The sequence below is a fragment of the Zalophus californianus genome, chromosome 2 (genome assembly GCF_009762305.2).
Source record: "Zalophus californianus isolate mZalCal1 chromosome 2, mZalCal1.pri.v2, whole genome shotgun sequence".
Classification (NCBI taxonomy): domain Eukaryota; kingdom Metazoa; phylum Chordata; class Mammalia; order Carnivora; family Otariidae; genus Zalophus; species Zalophus californianus.
Window position 1 is genome coordinate 189,883,123 of NC_045596.1, and position 19,868 is coordinate 189,902,990.

The 19,868-nt window shown below is 37.9% G+C and overlaps 1 protein-coding gene and 1 pseudogene across 1 annotated transcript in view; one reads left to right on the forward strand and one right to left on the reverse strand.

The window, feature by feature from the left end:
* Nucleotides 1-19,868, reverse strand: part of TENM3 (teneurin transmembrane protein 3) — a 1,257,915-nt gene that overhangs the window by 843,101 nt on the left and 394,946 nt on the right. The window contains exon 3 of the mRNA XM_027598498.2: nucleotides 10,400-10,480. The gene's annotated coding sequence lies outside the window, so the exon portion shown is untranslated. The remainder of the gene's footprint in view (nucleotides 1-10,399; nucleotides 10,481-19,868) is intronic.
* LOC113924543 lies at nucleotides 4,997-5,601 on the forward strand (annotated as a pseudogene).

Here is a 19,868-nt window from a genome sequence, read left to right on the forward strand (position 1 = left end):
ATCACATACCAACAAAGGACTTGTATCTAGAATATATTGATTACTCTCAGAATTCAGCATTAAAAAACAAAACAACCCAATGATAAAATGGGCAAAAGACAGGAAAAAAATATTTCACCAAAGATGAATATGCCTGGAATATAAGCACATGAATGGATGAATATCATTAGCTATTTTGGAAATGCACATTAATATCATAATGAGATATCACTACAGACCTATCAGAATGGCTAAAATAAAATATTGATAATGCCAAATGCTGAGAAGGATGTAAAAAATACACCATTCATACACTGCTAGTGGGAATATAAAATAATATAGCCAATTTGGAAAATAGCTTGACATTTTCTTTTTTTTTAAATTTAAATTCCATTAGCCAACATATAGTACATCATTAATTTCAGATATAGTGTACAATAATTCATGAGTTGCATATAACACCCAGTGCTCCTCACATCCTATGCCCTCCTTAATGCCCAAACCCTAGTTGCCCCCCCACCCCCCACTTTCCCTTCCACCACTCTCAGCTTGTTTCCCAGAGTCAAGAGTCTCATGGTTTGTCTCCCTTTCTGATTTCTTCCCATTCAGTTTTCTCTCCCTTCCCTTATGATCCACTGTACCATTTCTTATATTCCACATATGAGTGAAACCATATGATAATTGTCTTTCTCTGATTGATTTATTTCATTTGGCATAATACCTTCCAGTTCCGTCCACGTCGATGTAAGTGGTAGGTATTCATCCTTTCTGATGGCTGAGTAATATTCCATTGTATATATGAACCACATCTTTATGCATTCATCTGTTGAAGGGCATCTCCACTCCTTCCACAGTTTGGCTATTGCACACATTGCTGCTATGAACTTTGGGGTGCATGTGCCCCTTTTTTTCACTACATCTGTATCTTTGAGGTAAATACCCAGTAGTGCAATTGCTGGGTCCTAAGGTAGCTCTCTTTTTAACTTCTTGAGGAACCTCCACACTGTTTTCCAGAGTGGCTGTATTTGACATTTTCTTTTAATATTAAACATGCATATACCAGACAACCTATCAGTTGCACTCTTAGGCTTTTATTCCAGAGAAGTAAGAGTGTATTTTTATGAGCAATTTGTACACAAGTGTTCATAGAAGCTTTAGTACTTTCCAAAGTGGAAATTGTCTTTCAAAGGGTAAATGGTTAAATAAATTGTGGTACATTCATAACATGGAATACCACTCAGCAATACAAGGAAAGGATTCTTGACACATAAAATGACTTGGATGAATCTCAAAAGAATCATGGTAGGAAAAAAAGGCAAAGTTTGCATACTCTATGATTACATTTATATGAAATTCTTTAGATAATAAAATTATAGAGACCAAGTACGATTAGTTGCTGCCAGGGGTTTGGAATGGGGAAGGATGGGTGTGCCTGTCAACAGGTAAAATGAAGGCTCCTTGTATTTTTAATTACTTGTAATTTTAATTGATGGTACAGTTCTGCATATTGGTTGTAGTGGTAGGTACACAAAGTTATACATGTGATGAAATTTAACAGAACTACAGACACACACGTACATACAAATGAGTGTATATATAACTAGTGAATAAGTTCTGTGGATTGCACCGGTATCAATTTTCTAGCTTTGATATTGCAACATAGTTATATGCAAGCTGCAAACACAGGCAAGGCTGGATTAAGGGTCCACAGACCTTCCTGTAAATTTCTTTGAAACCTGTGAATCTATAATTATTGCAAAATTCAAAAAAGTTAAAAAAAAATAAAATAAATGCACACAACCTTAGTGACCTATAGGAAAATATCAAGTAATCTAACATACATTTTACTGAGGTCCAGAGGAGAGTAGAGAAAATATTTGAAAACAAGGAAAAAATATTTAACACACTAATAAACTAACTTTCTAATTTTTAGGTCCAAGAAGCTCAGCAAAACCATGCAGGAAATACAAACAAAAACAAAAACAAGAAAAGAGGTACCTGGTCATATCAGAGCTGAAAACCAAGGATAAAGAGAAAATCCTGACATTAGTCAGAGAGAAAAGACTCATTACATATAAAGCAATGGTTCTTAACTGGGGACAATTTTGTCTGCTGGAAAAATCTGGCAATTTCTGGAGACATATTTGATTTTCACAACCGGGAGTGGTTGTGGGGTGCAAATGGCAACTAGCCCGTAGAGGCCAGAGATGCTGCTAACCATCCTACAATGCTTAGGGAAGCCACCCACAATAAAGAATTGTGTGGCTTACAATATATAAAGCACTAACCTGAGAAATCTTGCTATAAGAAATAATAAGAAGAATGATGGCCAACTTCAGATCCGAAGCGATGGAAGCCAGAAGATAATTAAATGACACCTTTATGGTGACAGGAAAAAAAAGTCACTCAACCGAGAATTCTATGTCCAGTAAAAAAAAAAAAAAAAAAAAGAAAAAATTCTTTTAAATAGATTAAAGATTTTCAGATAAATGAAAGCTGAGAAAATCTGTCACTAGCAAACCTGCACTGCCAAAAATAACACAGAAATATCTTCAGGCTAAAGGGAAATGATACCAGATGGAAAGCTGATCTATGGAAATGAATGAAGAATGTGTAAAATGATAAATATATGGGGATATATATATGATATTTCATACATATACTGATAGATTATATATTATAATTTTAATAATTATATATTATTACATATAATTATATATGCATATGTGTACCTATGTATGTATACACATACACATACACCCTTTTTTTTCTTCTCTTAGTATTATGGGTTGAATTGAATCTCCCTAAATTCATATGTTGAGATCCTAAACCCCAGTATCTATAAATTTGACCTTATTTGGAAATAGGGTCTTTGCAGATGTCATCACGTTAAGATGAGATCATCAGGCGGGACCCTATTCCAATATGACTGATGTTCTTACAAAAAGGGGAAACTGGGAATGCAGAGACATGTGTATGGACAGAAAAGGAACACCCTGTGAAGATTGGAATTCTGTTGCCACAAGTCCAGGAACTAACAGCTCAGGGACAGATCTTCAACAGAGCATTTCCTGAGCACCTACAGGGAGCACGGCCTTGCTCACACCTTGATCTGGGATTTGTTGCCCTCCAGAACTGTGAGACGATAAATTGATTTTGTTTAAGCCATTCAGCTCGTGGTACTTTGTTACGACAACCCTAGCAAACTAATATACTTAGTTTCTCTAAACAACAACTGACCGTTTAAGGCAAAAATAATAATATTACATTGCAGTGTCTTAATGTGTGTAGAATCAAAATATATGATAAAAAAACAGCACAAAAATGAGGGCTCAAGTGAAATTCTACTTTTACAATGTTTTAAAATGTTATTCAAAGCATACTAAGTAAACTGTGATAAGATTGCATATTGTAAACATTTAAAAAGTTATATTAGGTACAACTAAAGAGCCTGAATGAAGGAATTAAAGTGGATATTGAAAAAAATTTTTTGGTTAGGGGTGCCTGGGTGGCGCAGTTGGTCCACTCTTGGTTTCAGCTCAGGTCATGATTTCATGGTTGCCAGATCGAACCCCATCTCCGGCTCCACACTCAGTGTAGAGTGTGCTTGAGATTCTCTCTCCCTCTCCCTTATTCTCTCTCTCTCTCTCAAATGAATAAATATATCTTAAAAATTTTTCTGATTACTCCCCAAAGAAAGAAACGAGGAACTGAAGAATAAAAACCAAATGTAATAAATAGCAAAATTGTAGATTTAAATTCCAACAATTTATTATATGCAATGAGCTGAACACTCCAATTATAAGGCATACCAGACAAAATACAAGAAAGAAGTATATATTATCTCAAGAAATTCACCTTCATCACAAGATACAGACAGATTGACAGTAAAAGACTAGGAAAAGATACATCATGTAAACAACAGGCAAAAGTAGGTGATAAAGCTCTATCTGTATCAGAAAAAGCAGACATGAAGATGAAGAATGTTGCTAGAGTAAAAGAGGAATATTTCATAAATAAAAGCCCTGATTCTTTAGGAATTTACAACAACCTTAACAACAGGTATATGTGTATATAGGTAACAACAGAGCTTCAATAATGCATGAAATAAATGTTGACAGAACAACAAAGAAATTGATCAGTCTATATTCATAGTTAGAGACTGTTAGCACCTCTCTCTCAGTATTTTATAGAACACAGATTTTTTTAAAAAATGTTAGGATAAAGAGGATTTCAACCACATGATCAAACAAATTGAAGAAATTTATATTTATATAACATGACACCCAACAATTTCATAGTATGCATTTCTTTCAAATGCACTTAGGACATTCACCAAGATATACCTTATGATGTTATCAGCTACAAAATAAAATGTCTCAACAATTTCAAAAGATAGAAATCTCACAAAATACATCTCTAAAGAGAGAGGGATTAAATTAGAATAAGAGATCTATAAAAATCTCTAAGTATTTATAATTAAAACAACATCCTTCTAAATAATCTGCAGTGAAAGAGTAAATCATAAAGGAAACCAGAGGATATTTGCAACTAAATGACAATGAAAGGGGCGCCTGGGTGGCTCAGTCGTTAAGCGTCCGCCTTCGGCTCAGGTCATGGTCCCAGGGTCCTCGGATCGAGCCCCGCATCGGGGGCTCCCTGCTCAGCGGGAAGTCTGCTTCTCCCTCTACCACTCCCCCTGCTTGTGCTCCCTCTCTCACTGTCTCTCTCTCTGTCAAATAAATAAAATCTTTAAAAAAAAATAAAATAAATGACAATGAAAATATCATGGATAAAAATTTGTGGGATGCAGCAAAAGTAATGATTCAAGGGAAATTTGTAGCATTATAATATTTATATAGCAAGAGAAGAATGAGTTAAAGCTATAATCTAAGTTACTGTCTTAAGTATCTGGAAAAAGAAGATCAAATTAAAGTGAAAAGAAAAATAGTAAAAAGAAAAAGAAAATTAATTACATTTAAAAAAGACAGAAAATTGCTCTTTCCCATCTTGCAAGATGGCGGGCGAAAAAGCTGAGAAGCCGGATACTAAGGAGAAGAAACCTGAAGCTAAGAAGGCTGATGCCGTGGCAAGGCTAAGAAGGGTGACCCCAAGGCTAAAACGCCAAAGAAGGGGAAGCCCCACTGCAGCCGAAACCCTGTCCTTGTCAGAGGAATTGGCAGATATTCCCGATCGGCTATGTATTCCAGAAAGGCCATGTGCAAGAGGAAGTATTCGGCAGCTAAGTCCAGGGTTGAAAAGAAAAAGAAGGAGAAAGTTCTTGCTACTGTCACAAAACCAGTTGGTGGTGACCAGAACGGTGGTACCTGAGTGGTTAAACTTCGCAAAATGCCCAGGTATGACCCTACTGAAGATGTGCCTCAAAAGCTGTTGAGCCGCGGCAGAAAACCTTTCAGTCAGCACGTGAGAAAGCTGCGAGCTAGTATCACCCCCGGGACCATTTTGATCATCCTCACTGGACGCCACAGCTGTGGACTCGCAAATTCTGCCAAAAATCAAAGCGGTTCCTCAGCTTCAGGGCTACCTCCGCTCTGTGTTTTCTCTCACAAATGGAGCTTACCCTCACAAATTGGTGTTCTAAATTTCTTACAAAGAACGTAATTAAATAACTGATCCATTAAAAAAAAAAAAAAAGAAAATTAACAAATCCCAAACCTGGTACTTTGAAAAGACTAATAAATTGAATGGACCTTAGCAGAACTGATCAAGAAAAAGTATTTTAAAAAAACCACAAATTACCAAAATCAGGAATGACAGAGGAAATATGACTACAAATGATACAGAGATTTAAAGGATAATAAAGGAATATTATGAACATTTGTGGGCAAATGTTTGACAGCTTATATGAAAGAAGTACATCGAAAAGCTCAATTTACCAAAATTAACAAAAAAAATGAAAACAATGTAAAAGCTCTGTATCTCTTAAATAATTAAATTTGTAATTACAAACTTCCCCACTAAGAAAACTCTAAGCTGAGATGGATTGTCTGGTGAATTCTATCAAAGTTCTATGGATAAATGAATCCAGAAAAGTTAAAAGAACAGACAGCCAGAGGGAATACTTAGATACCTTCTAGTTCATTTAATGAGGTCAGCAGTACCCCGATAGTAAGACCTGACAAAAATACTTCAAGAAAAGAAAAGTAGAGACCAATGTCCTCCAGAATACAGACTTGGATAAGTTCTATGAACAAAATATCAAGTTAAATCCAGGATTACATAAAATAGTCATACATTATAACCAAGTGGGGATTTATACCAGGGATGCAAGATGGGTTTAGCACTTAAAAGATCAATTCAATCCACCAAATCATCAGGGAAGGAAGAAAGGCCATACAGTCATGTCATTTCAATATATACAGGAAGAAATGCTTTTGACAAAATTCAACCCCTATTCATTAAAAAGAACCCTTACACTTGGATCAGACAAAACTTCCTTAGTCTGAAAAGGCATGTACAAAAAGCCTAAAGTTAACACCATACTTAATGAAAGAGCATTGAAAACTTGCCTTCTGAGACCAGAACTTCTATGTCATATTGTTCAGGTAGCCCAAATTAATACAGTAGCAAAGAGAAAGACATAAAATGCATAAAGATTGGAAAAGGTGAAGTAAAATTCTTTATTCATAGACAAAATGACAATTTACATAAAAATCCAAAGAAGCTTCTAGAAAAATCACTAGGAGTAGTAAGTCAATTTGAATGATTTCAGGATACTAAATCAATATGTAAAAAATCAATTGTTTTTCTGTGTACTGACAGCAAGTGATGAAATTTTAAATGTAGTTTATAATAGCAAAAAAGCAAAATATTTAAGAATAAGCTTTAAAAATATGTGAAAGCTCTATAGTGAAAAGCATAAAATATGGAAAAAAGAGAAAGATCTAAGTAGAGAGTTACCATATTCATGGATTGGAGGACTCGACATTGTTAAAAGTTATTTCTCCTCAAATTGAACTAGGGATTCAATGCAATCTCAATCAAAATCCCAACAGGACTTTTTGTTTTCGCCTTTCTTTTTTTCTTTCTTTCTTTCTCTCTTTCTTTTTCTTTCTTTCTTTCTTTCTTTCTTTCTTTCTTTCTTTCTTTCTTTCTTTCTTTCTTTCTTTCTTTCTTTCTTTCTTTCTTTCTTTCTTTCTTTCTTCCTTCCTTCCTTCCTTCCTTCCTTCCTTCCTTCCTTCCTTCCTTCCTTCCTTCCTTTCCTTCCTTCTTTCCTTCCTTCCTTTCTTTCCTTTCCTTTCTTTCCTTTTTTCCTTCTTTGTACAAATTTGCTAGTTCATTTTAAAATATAAATCCAACTATAAAGGATCTAAAGTAGCTAAAACAATCTTGAAAAAGGATAACACAATTGGAGGCCTTACATTACCTGATTTCAATACTACACTATTCAAGATAGTATGGTATTGGTATAGAGATAATGAAACAGATCAATGAAATAAATAGTTCAGAAATAGATATGATCAATCAATTTTCACTAAAGTGCCAAAGCGACTCAATTTGGGAAGGAATTATTTTTTCAATAAATTGTGCTGGAATCATTGCATAAAAATGTGAAAAAAATGCATCTCAACCCCTACCTCAAACCATGCACAAAAATTAATTCAAGATCATCATAAATCCAAATGTAAGAACCAAAACTATAATGAGTTCAAATTTGATGTTGGCAAATATTTCTTAGAAAGGACACAGAAAGCACCAACCATAAAAGAAAAAAAAGTGACTAATTCATCAAAATAAAAGCACCTGTTTATCAAAAGAGATAGTTAAGAAAACAGACAAGCCACACACTGAGTGAAAAGATTCACTGTACATAAAATCTAACAAATGTCTTATTTCCAAAACGTATTTAAAAACTCCCACAAATCAGGCAAACACAGCTAATGGGCAAACAACTGAAATAGACACTTCAAAAGAAAAGGAGATATATAGATGTCTAACAAACACATAAAACTGTGCCTACACCACTAATCACAAAGGTAATACGGATTAAAGCCACAGTGAGATCACAAAAAAGCTAAAACTCAGAAGACTAATAACATCAAATGTTGGTAAAGATTTGGGACAAATGGAGCTCTCATACATTTCTGGTGGGAGTGTAAAATGGGACAAAGTCTTTGAAGCATTGTTGAGCAGTCTGTTCTAAGGTTAAAAACACACCTCCTCCATGACCCAGAAATCCATTTTTTGATATTATTCCAAGAGAAATGAATACATATGGCCACAAAAGACTTTTACAGAAATGTTTGTAACAGCTTTATTCATAACATGTAAAACCTGGAAACAACCCGAATGCCCAATGAGAAAATGATAAAAATAAATATAGCGGTATATTAATTTAATGAAATACTACTGAAGAGTAAAAGAAAAAAAAAGTGTGAACTTAAACTACTTTTAAACTCAGCAACAGGGATGAGACTCAAAAACATTACATTGAACGAAAGAAGCCAGAAGCAGAAAAGCACACACATTGCATGACCACATTTAAATGAAGTTCAAGGGTAGCCAAAAGCTATCTCCAGATAGAAACGTACTGGTGAGGGAGAGTGGTTAGGGATCAACCCTGTCTTTACGACAGAAAGAACTCCTTTTTTTTTTTTTATTTACACTTAATGCATATTAATAACTGAATGGAACATATACCAAGTAGCTATTTTTATAATTCCCAACATTTTAAAAAGTTGAGATCTTACCGAATTGCATTTTTTATGCCAATTTTAATCTTTCAACTCTGTAAATACTTTATAACATACATATTCTTTAAAATAAATAGAAAAACCACTGAAGTGTTTTAAATAAGATGGTTAGGAAGTATTACTTTAAATGTTTTTCATATATGCAAAATGCACATAATTAAAGACAATTAAGTACATGTTCAAGAACAGGTTGAGGTGATGGAGGTATATAGAAGACTACAGGTCTCTCTAAACTGGAGTGTATCCTTAAAATTTAGGAGCTGGTCAAGAAGTTTCTCTGGATAACAGATAAATGATATATAATGGACAAGATTAGATAAAATATGCAGATAATTAATGACACTAAAGGTAAGAAAAAAAGATTTGAATTACAGAAATTATTTTTAAAAGCAGCACCAATTGCCCTAAAATGAAAATTAATTAAGTAGCACAAGTCATGACATTTAATAACAGTATACAAGAAATCAAGCAGTGACAGTTTTTTGGGAAATGTAGGCTAGGTAGAAACGCTAATATTTTTGTCTCCAGGATCTTGATCAATAAGATACTATCTAAATCATTAAGTGAAACAGTTGAAGTGTTAAGGTTTAATTACGATTTCTTGGGAAGATGCCTGAAAATCAACAGGGATTAGGAGACTCTTAGTAAGGCCTTTCCTTGAATAGATAACTGGAAAGGCAGTTATCTCTCTTGAAATAAATGTGATTCCATTTCTCATTTATTATGCTAAATACAATAACGCCTTTAACAAATGTGTCATTAAGCCTTTAGCTGATCTAAGTGTACCTCTATCTGTTTTCTTGGTTCCTTTGAGAAACCGTGCAAAATCTTCATCCTACGTTAATTATCAATTTAATCAGTCAATGCTAAAAGAAAATCTTTTGCTCTAATTATAAAAGACAGTTGCTGTAAACATTTGATGTGATGAATACCTTTCCTGATCTTGAGCAGGCTATAATTTATTAAGCACAAATATGAGGAAAAACCCGAGTGAAGTGCTTAATCAGCAGTGACCCACAATTAAAACAGGTGATATTTTCTAGACTTAAGAATAAAAGCAATGACTCCAATTAGCTGTCAAATAATCTGGAAAAACAGCTGTTACATAAATAGAAAAATCACTTGGCCTTCCTGCTCACTTTTTCAATTTTGTCTTTATTTTTAAGTCATCTAAAAAGATAGTCCTTTTATTCACCTAACATTTAAAAACAGGGGAAGCTAATTCGCAGAGTTGGAAGTCATGAGGGTAATTAACTTTGCTCAGGATGGGGGAAAGGTGGGGGCAGGGCGAATGTTAAAAAGGGCACAGGGTTGGGGGGATTTACTGGGGTGCTGGTAACATTCTGTTTCTTAACTGTGTCCTGTTTTATGGATGTGTTCACATAGTGACAATTCATTGAGCTGTGCACTTACAACCTGCACGTTTTTCTGAATGGTATACTTCAATAAAATTTATACAAAAACATCAATTCCTTCCATGACTATATGGACTCACTTCAGCATTGTGTCAAAAACGAAAGGTTGCGTGCTAGTGTCTATAATAGATAATGATTTTCTTGAAAGCTTTCCTCATCAATTCTTCTAATCTCCAAGAAAATACAGCAGAATATTTTTAAAAATGTATAAAATAGGGCTTTAAACAAAATGGAGATGCAACATTAGAGGCAACATTTTGATTACAGATTTAAAATTTAAATGTTACTTACCAAAAAGGTGTATTCCCCTTCAATTTTCTATCAGATTGCTCATTAGCGTTGCCAAGCAAAGACGCTGGTTGTCTTACAAACCTGGAGAAACAGGATAAATAGAAAAATTGCTGTATTTATTTCACTATCACTGTACACATTATACCATAATGTATATATCACTATAAAATGATAACTCATTCACCTAACCACTCATGTAACAAGCAATTGCTAAGTATCTTTGCACGTACCAGGTGGTACAGGAGAAATGAGGTAAATAAAGAAGTATAAAAAATGTGCCAAACTTGTGAATACCATGAAAGAGGAATAGATCAAATGTTATGGGCATCAGGAGGTTACTTCCAAGAGGGAGACTGGGTAAACTTTGTGGAGGAGGTGGGGCTTAAGCTGATCCTCAAGAAAGAATCTGATTTCTCAAAGATGGTGGGAAGGAGCTGGAACAGGGAAGAATGGATGGGGAGGGCAATCCAGGTAAACGAGACAAAATGACCAAGTACGGAGTTTGAACATAATGGAAAAGGGGCAGGGGAGCTGAATGCATTTGTTTCACGGGGGAACATTTTCAGAGGATTTGGAATCAGTGAATCCAGGCCTAGAGTCCGTCAGTTGCAACGACCAAGGCACTAGCTAGACTCAGGGATTCAGCCGTGAAAAAGCAAGATGGGAGCCCAGGCCTCATGAAGCTCCCAGCTCATCAGCACAAGCCAATCCAAAAGATTCTTACAACGTGTGGCGAGCTGTTTCTTTGGGAGTGGGTAGCAGAGAAACCAATGAGGTCCAACAGTCAGAGGTAAACAATTAAGAGTCTCGGGCGCCTGGGTGGCTCAGATGGTTAAGCGTCTGCCTTCGGCTCAGGTCATGATGCCGGGGTCCTGGGATCGAGTCCTGCATCGGGCTCCCTGCTCCTTGGGAGCCTGCTTCTCCCTCTGCTTCTCTCTCTCTCTCTCTCTCTCTCTCTCCCCCCCCCCGTCTCTCATGAATAAACAAATAAAATCTTAAAAAAAAAACCAATTAAGAGTCTCAGAGAAGTGATCACGAAACAATGGCGTTAGATGCAGTCACCCAGGGAGGGAGTTAGAGTACAGCGAGGGAGGGATAGGGACAGACTCAGTCACATTTACCGGAAAGGAAAAGGTAAGCGAGGAAGCAATCAGAGAGGAAACAGGAAGGAAGAGAAAAAATTTTAGGGAGGACACTGTGCTCAAGAGCAGAATGCTCTGAAATTTCAATCAGGGCTAATACGAAAAAGTGGTTTATTTCTTTTGTTTATTGAGTTGGTTAGGTGCAAGGTATTTAAGGTTGATGACGAAAATTGTGGGGCGACGGAAGCTGACCTAATATTTGGCCATTGCACGCAAACATCAGCACCAGATTTTACAGCCAATATCTGTACTTGTGCCTGAGCCATACCAGTTGTTAAAAATTTTGCAAATCACCTTGCACGAGGGCATGATCTGCTCTGGTAGGTAGTTATTTCCAGGAAATGGCACTCTTAGATTTTCTTAGCACACCAAGGACCTCTGCAAACGATTAAATTCAGTGGATAGTGGTCCCTGCAGGTGATTAAAGTGTTTTATCCTCCCCCAGCACCGTGACTCTTCCCCACAACGTGGATATATTTGGACATGGAACCCTAGAGACAGCCGCGAAGTGATGAGTTCATGTTTATTGAGCATGTTAGTACTAAGTGTTTTATGAGCATTAGTTCATTTATTTTTTTTTAAGATTTTATTTATATATTTGAGAGACAGAGAGCACAGGCAGGGGAGCAGCAAGCAGAGGGAGAGGGAGAAGCAGGCTCCCCGATGAGCAGGGAGCCCGACGTGGGGCTCGATACCAGGACCCTGAAATCATGACCTGAGCCAAAGACAGACGCTTAACCGACTGAGCCACCCAGGCGCCCCAGGATTAGTTCATTTACTCTCCATAACAACCTTATAAGGCAAGCCCTATTTTTACCCAAATATTACATAGGAGGTAGCTGAACATGAGAAAATTTAAGGAATTTGCCAAAGGTCACGTTTCCCAAAGCCAGCGCTGATCAGTGCTTTTTCTCCTGGTCAGAGTTGGAACTACTGTTCACTAATTCTCTTGATCTCTACACAATTCTCCAATTAAGATCCAAGTCCCATACTAGGGTGCCATCCTGGGGCTTGCTGGAGCATCCTGAGCTGGAGCAAGTAGGAAGTAGATTCCTGTTACATTTCTTTATTGTCTCTAACTTGATGAAAAATTGGGTTTTTATGTTGTGGAACACACAGGTCCACGGCTTATGCTTTACAGTTTAAGTAACTGACACTCCATGTCTTCCATTCCTGGTTATCAGATGTCCCATTGAGAGCCTGGGATGGTGGGGGAGGTGGTACATAGCGCCATGGCAGAGGGTGGGGTGGGGACAAGCCAATTCCCCATTTAGGTTTAGGGATTCATTGGTCATTTGTGACCCCAAAGACTGCAGTTATAGGAGAATGGTGCTATTCTTCTTTCTGGAGTCAGGCCCTTGGGTTTTACAAATTGGCACAAATAGCTTGGCACTGGAGGAGCTCTGCTTCTCACGTGACTACTGGAAATGGCTGGGAGAGGAAGCCGTTGGTTCCACTGCATTTGGGAGGAGCTATGAGCTCCTCAGTTTGGATTTCCAATGGAAGAAACTTAAATGTGTTTCCACATAAAACGTGTGGGCCTCACTCTATAGCTGTGCTGATTAAATACTCTTTCCTAGTTATCTTATTGGCTCTGTACATTTTATCATCTGGCACAAGAATCCAGTCATATCATCTAAGATTATTTCTATGAGAAAATTCCATGGTTCCCATTTATTTGTTCATTGAGCAAAGATTTATTGCACATCAGCTATGCCCCTGGCACTGTGTTAGACAGATACTGTTTATCCGGTGCTCAGCAAAAACAAATATGGTGACTGGCCTAAGTAAACTTCTAAATGTGCCAGTTGCAAAGACATTTAAATGCCATTAGCATTCTAGAGGACCACTGACTATTCTTCTCTAAGCCTGACCTTCTATTACTCAAGAACAATCATACAGAGAGCAATGGGTAGCACAGAAAGAAATGAACTCATGAGAACATGGCACACGTGTTGTGTCAGGCGTTGGTAGATGTTGGGCACATGCAGTGTACTTCGTCCCCACAACAGTTCTGTGAAGTCGCTGATGCTTTCCCTGTTTTGAAGCTTAACTTGGTGGAGTCTGAGGAACATGCTTTCTCCACTAAGACCATGATGCCTCTTGTTTGCAGCTCTGTACCTTTCTTGCTAGGTCCCTGAGTAGCACTGCGGGTAACCTCTGTCAGTTTCCTTTTTCATAGAGCTTCCTTTATTATGCCCAAAGGGTATCGCTGGCTCTTTACAATTAGTGGCCAGCATAGACAGACAGTCAGAGATATTGACCAACTATGTTTGAAGGAGATTTTCCTGTTTGTGGTTGCTATGACTTCTGAAAAATACAAATACATATTTTTTAATATTGATAATGATTACCACTGACTTTTTCAACATGTTATTTTTATTTACTCAAACATCATATTTAAAGCATCCTCCATTAAGAGTCCTGTCAATATCAAGGTAAACACGGGGCGCCTGGGTGGTTCAGATGGTTAAGCGTCTGCCTTTGGCTCAGGTCATGATCCTGGAGTCCTGGGATCGAGCCCCACATTGGGCTCCTGGCTCAGCGGGGAGCCTGCCTCTCCCTCTCCCTCTCCCTCTTCCCCTCTCCCCAGCTCGTGGTCTCTCTCTCTCTGTATCTCGGTTAAATGAATAAATTAAAAAAAAAATCTTAAAAAAGATATCAAGGTAAACACAATAGCTTTTGGTTGTAACCTTGATATACTGATAATATCAATCTTTCATTGCTTGTAATTATATAATTTTAGAGAATATATTAATTATTTTCTTATCCGGTCCGAGCACTTAATATCACTGCTGAACCATAGCTCTCTTTCCTGGAAAGCAGCCTCTCCATCAGACTGATCTTGAACATTACACAGTGATTCAGGACTTAACCTTCCTGGGGTTCACAGGGCAGCGTAATTAATTTAAAATATAGTCATTCCTAAAGTTATCAATTGTAAATATGTAGTAGATATGTAGTTTCAGTGAGTTCTCATTGTCTCATTGTCTTAAAGTTATAGGATTTTTGTTTTTGTAATTATATGCCAAAAGATAACCCAAGTGAGCATCTATAAAATAAATAACTCGAGAGTGGGGTAGTTGGTGGGATTGTCCCATCCATACAAATCACGAATTAGACTGACATACGCCTGCTCACCATAGAGTTAATCATGAGGGCGTTAGAAACTTCCAGACTGACTGTAACTTGGGTGACTTATCTAGGGTGTATAGTTAACAGCCTTGATTTCTTGAAAATTACAGAAGATAGAAATAGCATGTTAATTGGTGGGGAGTAATTACTAAAGGGTGCCACTGAGGTTAGCCATGTAATCAAGATTATGGTTTCCAAATATCAAGTGAATTAAAATAATCATTTACTATTAACTTTACCCTTGCAAAAACTATTTTTGGCTTTCAGTAATTTTATTTTATTTTATTTTATTTTTAAAGATTTATTCATTTATTTTGAGAGAGTGAGAGACAGAGACAGAGAGAGCACATGAGAGGGGGGAGGGTCAGAGGGAGAAGCACGCTCCTCGCCGAGCAGGGAGCCCGATGTGGGACTCGATCCCGGGACTCCAGGATCATGACCTGAGCCGAAGGCAGTCGCTTAACCAACTGAGCCACCCAGGCGCCCCGGCTTTCAGTAATTTTAAATGCCTCACAAATACTTAGAAGATAACCAAGATCTAGGGATTTAAAAAAGTGGATGTAGCATATATAACTTAGAGCAATACATATTCTGTGCAGGTTTAAAAACAGTGGTAACCAAACCGATTATTTTAAATGGCCTTAAACTTATGAATTTCTATGTTTATTGACATAATTTTTCTACATTCTGAGTTTTTTTTTTTTCCAATTAAGTCTCTTTAACCTTATATTTGGGAGGACTCTGGTAAGAATCAGAATACAAATAGAAGAGTGAAGCAACCAGATTTCTAAAGCTCTACAAACATAGGGACATGTATCATATCTGAAGAGCACAGGAAAAAGTGTCTATGATGAAAATAGACGGAGTGGAAAGAAATGGTTATTTCTGTCAGTGCTAAAAAGCTTAGAGAGTCACTGATTAAGGTCACTGCCAATTTTATCAATAAGGAAAGTGCTTTAGCAAGGCTTCAACCCCTTATTTTTACCATCTTCTGTGTAAGTATGTGGATGACGTTACTGTCAGGGTGTCCAAGATCAAACACAAAGAGCATTCAGGGTCAACTAAACTAGAATTTTTATCAGAACATCTAGACTGTCTAAAACCTACTCCAAATAATGCATTTTATGTCTTCTTGACCCCTTGTCTCCTTCAAAGCCATCATCATCAAGAACAACAAAAAAAGGGAAGAAGAAGAAGGAAGGAAGGAAAAAAGAACCAGTAACCGTATTAAGCATTTGTCCTTGGCTTCCTTGGAAATAAAATCTATAATGTTCAAGACAAATCTTTCCTTTAAACATGTATCGATAGAATAACAACAACTCCTGACAACAGGAAGTAAGATCTAAATCCCAAGCTCCAAGCTGATATCCAAACAACACATTGCTAATCAACGGCCAACACAGCTTACTTTATAGCTCAGGTGAAATCTATTAAGTCATGTTCCCATTTGTAAGTCCACGCATGGATGAAAGATGTGTGTATATGGACGCTGGTAATACTTGAATAGGGTCAATTAGAAATTATAACAGGACAAAAAAATAGTAATCTCACATTAGAACACACTTTAAATCACTTTGTACAGATGGTTTGACATGTTCAGACAAGTAGATGTCATCAGAGCCCTAACTGAGTCACAGGATCAACTCACCGTAGAGCAAGTGAAGAAAAATAAATGGCAGAAGTAGCCCAATAATTTGGCATTGATAATTCAAAGTCTCGGGAAAAGGATAATGCCTTCTGAAAAACACTGACTTAAACGAGTCAGAGCAACTTGCTGCAGTTAAGGAATTTCTGCATATTGAGATTCCCCGTCTGGAAATTAGGGCTCTAGGATCTCAGACTTCAAACCTATAAAGGCAGTTTACCCACCATCTCGAATCATTCCTGATACATCTTCTTCCTATCAGATCTCCCTCTATTTAATTTGATCCTAATCAATATCCTGGCTGATTTGACCAGTGACTATATCGCTGTTAACTTTAATCGTTCCCTGTACTGGTTCCCCAGTTTGTGGCCTAATAAGGGCCTAATTATAAGATGTTTTTTCAAGGTCAGACATATCTCTGTGGCTTACTAAGATACAACTTTCTCTCCTTTCTTTTCTCTCTGTTTTTCTTTTCTTTCTTTCTCACTACCACCCGCCCCCCACAACCCCCCCATTTTTTTTCTTTTTGGTAGCCTGGGGCTTTCAACTTTATAGTCATCAGCACCCTAGAGAACAAGGGCGAAAATGTAATCTCTATCTGGGAAAGCCTCAAACTCTATCAGCTCATTATCAGTGAGCTGATGTTGGGGCCCTAAAGCTCAAAGCATGCCCTATGGACTTCTGTGGAACTTCAAAGTTCAGCCTGATGGATAGAAAACTCATCTTTGACTCCTAGAGCTGAATAATATGCAATTTCATAGAGATTAACGGATACTCACTAGTATTTGCTGAGTTGCTAGAAGGTACTACTCATAAACTAATATTAGCATGTCACCAGAATTAATTGAGAACTCTAAATTAGTATTCCATAAAACCATTTGACTGCAACTCAGTGCCTTGCAATGCTCCTGCTATTCATGTTCACATGAAAATTGTTAGAATTCCTGAAATCTGGGAAAGGATATGTGGTTACTACTATTCTTAATAATACTGTTAATACTACTGTTTTGAATTGGTCTTGATATGAGTTAATGTATTTGTAACATTACTACCTGCCGTGATATTTGTTCAGCATTAGTTTGTTGTATAATTGCTATGTTGGTAATATGTTAACTGTTAATTTGTCCCTCTCCACTATTTATTATTATTATTATTATTGGGTCTTTTTCTTCTGAAGAGTAGAAATAGACTGGGATATATAAATCCGTAAGTGGACCATGGTCAAAAGGTTTGAGCACCACTGCCATAAAAGGATGGAAATGAGGGCAGAAAAAGTTTCGTGAGCAGGGACTTAAAATAACAATTCCTGTTTGTGACCAAGTACTTGTAGATGCCTGGATCCAGGAGAGAAGCTCGGGGGGCTAGGTACCCGAGGAACGATTTCAAGGGCCGGCGATCACTTGATGTCTTCCAAAGGGTCCGCCTTGTTTGTACATCACAGAGGACCAAAATTTGTTTCAATTTTGCCTTCTTATGTAGGTATCATGAGGACCATTAGCATTTTGCCCATAATTTGTTTTTGCCTAACGTTACTAGAAATTCATTTTCCACTCAGAATGTGAATTATGTTTCCTATTTGTCCTCAAACCAATGCAGCATTTCTTTATGCTTTTTATGCATGATATTTACTATGTCTTTGACATTCTTATTTTGTAGTCAGTATTAATAAATTTTCATGAAAGTAACAGAGTCATTGTGATTGTGTTAAAAATGCATTGCTTACAGTTCTTTGAAGAAGTATGAGTGTTCAGCTAAAAAGACAAACAATCAAACAAAAGAACAAATACTGTCATAGAAGGAATTTAATTCATCTTTGCATTGGTGAAATTAATATTTTTAGCTGAACGGTTAATTTTTTTTCTGACCTCCAATTCTTTTCAGCTTCTAGAAGTGTGAAACCAGGGTTAAAGTAGTATCTAAAAAAAGTCATCTAGAGCAAGATGGCGGAGGAGTAGGAGACCTAGATTTCGTCTGGTCTCAGGAATTCAGCTAAATAGGGATCAAACCATTCTGAACACCTACGAACTCAACAGGGGATCGAAGAGGAGAGTAGCAACAACTCTCTGAACAGAGAAGCGACCACTTTCTGGAAGGTAGGGCGTGCGGAGAAGTGAATCCGAGGCAATATTCGGCAGGATAGACGGCGGGGGAGGGGGCCTCCGTCGGCCGCTTCTGGCAAGTGCTAGAGCCGCGGAGCACAAAATCGGACCTTTGAGAAGTCGGCTCCACTGAGGGACGTCGCTGCAGTGGCTAAGCGGGGGGTGGAATCCTCCCAGGACAGGGTGGTCCCAGGACCCTCGGGGTCACAGAAAGACCGGGGGTGCCTGAGTGCGGCAGAGCTCCCAGGTATCGGAGCGGGGGAGCCGGCTGCAGAGACGGAGCCGAGGCGCGGGCTCTCAGCTCGGGGTGGCCATAAACTGTGATCCGCGGCCCAGTCGGGCCACTGCTCCTCCAGCAGGGACCCAACAAGCGGCAGAGCCGGGGAGACTCCCCTTCCTCCCCCGGGAGGAGCGGCGCGGGAGCGCACCGCAGGGATCTGCTAGGTTTGGAGACTCCACACGGGGTCGGGTGCCAGAGATAGAAACGCTCGGTCACAGGCCGGGTGAGCACGGAGTGCGGCCGGAGACCGGGGACACGGGAGTGACTGACTGCTTTTCTCTGGGGGCGCACTGAGGAGCGGGGCCCCGAGTTCTCGGCTCCTCCAGGTGGAGATTGGAAGGCCACCATTTTCGCCCTGGTCCTCCAAAGCTGTACCGAGAGCTTGCAGGGAACAAAAGCTCCTGAGAGCAAACCCGAGCAGCTTGCTTAGCCCGGACCGACAAGGGCGGGGCAATTCCGCCTCCGGCAAAGACATTTGGGAACCACGGCAACAGGCCCCTCCCCCAGAAGATCAGCACGAACAGCCAGGAAGCCAAGACCAAGTTTACCGATCAAGGAGAACGGGAGAAATCCAGCGCTAGGGGAATACTGCACATAGAATTCATGGCTTTTTTTTTTTTTTACCATGATTCATTAGTTCATCAAAGTTAATTTTTTAACTGTTTTTTTTAATTTTTCTTTTTCCCTTTTTCAACCAACATCTTCTCAATCCCTTTAAAAAAAAAACATTTTTTATTTTTCATTTTTAGAGTCATATTTTATCCCTTCATAGTAGTTACCCTTATTTTTGGCATATATATATATATAAGTTGTTCGCTCTTTAAAATTTTGAGATACAGTTTCTTCTAACAGATCAAAATACACCCTAAATCACTAGAGTATGGCTTTGTTCTATTCTCCTGCCTGGTCACATTCTCTCCCTTTTTTCTTTTTTCTTTTTTTTAAATCTTCTTCTTTCTTTTTTCAAACAACTTATCAATTCCTTTTATAAAATCTTTTGTAATTTTCATCTTTACAGTCATCTTCCATCCCTTCATTGTATCAACCCTTATTTTGTACATATATGTCTTTCTTCCTTTAAAATTTTAGGAGGCACTTTTTTCTAACAGACCAAAATACGCCCAAAATCTAGTGTGTGGCACTGATCTATGCACTAGCCTGATCATAT